This window comes from Lolium rigidum, chromosome 3, assembly GCF_022539505.1.
Source record: "Lolium rigidum isolate FL_2022 chromosome 3, APGP_CSIRO_Lrig_0.1, whole genome shotgun sequence".
Taxonomy (NCBI): domain Eukaryota; kingdom Viridiplantae; phylum Streptophyta; class Magnoliopsida; order Poales; family Poaceae; genus Lolium; species Lolium rigidum.
In genome coordinates this window covers 406,983,623-406,987,184 of record NC_061510.1, presented here as the reverse complement: position 1 = coordinate 406,987,184, position 3,562 = coordinate 406,983,623, and positions in this window count along the sequence as shown.

Sequence of the window (3,562 nt, the reverse complement as noted above, 5' to 3'; positions counted from 1 at the left end):
GTCGCCAACCGTACAATTTGGCCATCGTATACGTTCACTTTGGGTCAACCTTTCCCGCAAAAAGAACGAAAGAAAGAAAAACACAACAACAAGTGGGATCTCGCAGCGCCGTCCTCACAGGACTTCGGCCGCTCGCACCAGCAACAACTCTGCTGATGGTCCTTCGTCGTGGCGTCGTCGGAGAGCCCCATGGTGGCGACGCCGGAGAAGCGATCGTGTGGTCGCTGGTGCAGCATCCCTCCTCCCGCTGCGCATCCGTCCGCAGCGCTCTGCCTCCCCCAGTCTATGCACGCAGGCGTTGCTCCTCCGTCGGCCACGGCTGTCGCCATAGAACCCGTTGCAGCGTTACTGATGCAGCACCAGCACAATGGCGCTTGCAGCAACGCCGATGGTAGATGGTAGCAGCACCGATGTGGCATGGTAGCAACTCCCGATGTGGCATGGTAGCAACTCCGGTGGCCGCCGACAACAACACTACCAGCTCCATTTTATTTCATATACACTCCATTGTGGCGGAGCTGGCATGTAACCATTGCGTTCACATGAGCCTAATAAAATTTGATTAATCTCTTTATAATCACTACATATTTACTGTTTATTCTTACTTTGAACCTAGTATTACAAAGCAATGAACCCAATCAAAAGATATTCTAGCTTCTCTTCTATGTATATATATCATTTTGTTCGATGTTGCGGGAGCAAAAGTTTCAATTTCTCACGATGCCCTACACAATAAAACTATGCTTTCCGAAAGATCCCTCTCATCATTTTTTCGTGACCAAGGAAAAAAGCTATATATGCTTATATTTTCAATCACCATGACTCCAATTAATACACATAGTGTCTTGAGATAATGTTTGTTGTTCTCTACTTTTTTCGATAAAGGGAATACCCAGCCTCTGCAACAACGCACCACCCTAATGGCACTACGGATGCACACAGCCAAAAAAAGGAAAAGAAAACTAAGAAACAAAAGTCCCGCTACAGTATCTCGGGCTTAACAACAGCAGTACATCCACCACCAAGACAACACCTGAATTACAGACTCTCCAAAAAACGACGCCTCCAAGAAGGGAACAGTGCTCAAACACCATCGTCGCCCGATCAAAGATCTTAGGTTTTCACCCTGAAGATAGTCCCTGCTCTCAAAACAATGCCTCTACCAAGGCCATTGTCAGGCACAACCAGTTAAGGCCAGACCTTGGGTTTTCACCCTGAAAGGTCGGACTCTGCGCTTCACTTGTGTTGTCGCACCCACTTTCATACCGCTGCTGTGAAGCGCGGAACACCAAGCCAGCCTCTCAACAGCGCAGAGACTTGAACCTCCCTTAGCTAGTCCTCCCCTCCGGCCTTCATGAAATTCTCTTCTTCCGACTTTCATCATGGATCCATAGTCACTTGATGTCAACACAGAAAAAGAGCTTCGCGCCGCTCCCTCCAGAACCAATCGGTCGGAATAAAAGCATGGGTGCGCACGACCGAATACCTCCGATCCAGCAAACTCCAGGCAAAGCACTGTTACATTCACCGGCGGAGCCTTCCGGAACTCAACCCTCTGGCCAGATCACGAGTCCAGGCCTCCGGTAGGTCCTCCTCTTCACGCAAGAGAGGCCCTAGGACCGCCGCCTTTATACAGGTCGGACCCCCACGTCGGCGACCATCCCGGGCTGGCCAATCCAGCCCTCCACCGGCGACACCATCGCCGGCTTCCATGCTCCTCCATCTCGCCGCCGGATCGCGGTGATAGATCAAAAGATCCACCACCACCAACCGCAGGCCGACCCTCTCCGGCGCAGAAGAGAGCCACCTCCTCCGTCGAACCCAAGGCTGCTGCCCCGGGCGCCCTCGTGACGCGGAAGAAGCCCGAGATCGCCTCCACGACTAGAGGCGGGGGGAGGGCATGGCGCAGACCGAGGGCCTGGCCGCCGCCCACCACCAGCCCCTGCCGGTGTGCTGTGGATGGAAGCCTACGGGAGGGGAGGGGGGACCGCAGTGCAAGAGCCGCCGCCGCCCCATCACCATCCACGCCGACCGCCGCCGCGAGCGTCGAGGAAGGGAGAGCCCGTCCGCCGTCCCACACCCCAGCGAGGAAAGGCCCCCGCCACCGCCACGTCCCGTGGGTCTTTGCCCCGGCGGCGCTACCGGCGGCGGCGACGGCGGTTAGGGTTGGGGAGGGGTCGGGAGAGGAGGGGTTTGTTGTTCCCTACTATAAATATTTGTCTATAACTCAATCGCTTAAGCTACCTAAAGTTTGACATTACTACAAGAAATTATGGATTCCTATTGTATATGAATGAATGCATTGTTCTTTCCCCTTGAATTTCAGCAGACCAACAACTCTAGGTACTCATAAAAAAAATACAGTATTTTATACTACTTTATTGTGACTTGCTCAGTTTGCAGCTAACCATAATTTCTACATTTCCACAATTTATTTTGAAACTCATACCTTTTTGGAGAAACGTATGTCTGTAGTTTCCCTACTATCAAAAGTCAGATCACCAGAGGAGTCAATTGTTCAGATGTTAAAATAGAATTCCCAAATTAACGTGTTATTCTCTCTTTTTCTGTTTGTTCGAGTGCGGGGATTGGAGAAATGAAAATTAAACAGGACTCTTGCTACTGTGTGCTTTTAATGGAGCAGGGCACATAGTTTGGTGTTTCATGGGAGGACAAAATCAACAAGTTAGTGATTCGTTCAGATGTACAATGGAGTGTATAGAAGCAAAATCATCAGCTATGTACATTGTCTGACATATTTAAGCATATCTGCAGCAACGCGTGGGTTTCATCTAGTTTATAGAAATAATATGTCATGCATAGAGTTCAATTCTGCAATAAATAACTCATCGCCGGCTCAGGATGAATGATTCATTAGGTATATGTTAAAACTATTTGAGAGATAAAGACACAGATGACTCCATCTAGGTATGAACTGAACCGAGTGTTCTTACTACAATTGCATTGAGCTACTAAGAACAATCATGTTGCCTAACTAACTCGATATTTCTACATGATTATTACACCACAAGATCAGGGGAAAACATCCACGTTGACTGCCAGTGATCGACGCCCCTCTGTGGTTTGCTCATAGTTCGCGATTTGATATTGAATATCTCGCCTGTGTCGGCAAAATAGATAGTATCCTTTTCCACATAAGCATAGGCAGAAATTGACTTGCAGCAGCATTTGTTAATGAAAAGCGCTTGACCACCAAGTCCATCTAAAACTGGCACCCACACACCTTTGCGAACAGAAGCTTCAAAAACCTCTACCTTGCGAGTGCGGTTGATGCCTTCTTCTTTGGGCACCAGCAAGTGTCTTCTGACCATGAGTAACTTTCCACGTGACTGGACCAAGTACCAAATAACAATAATAAAATCCTGTGATTCATGTGACACGGCAGTATCTTTCATGTAGACTATACCCTCGAGAACCTTGTCGTCGCCAGTTTTATCCCTAAGTTCATCTAATGCACATTCCTCTTCATTCTCCTCTTGTGTTTGTTCCCTATCGATGTAGCCCATGTCATCCTCATCTGTATCGCCATCATTATCGTTGT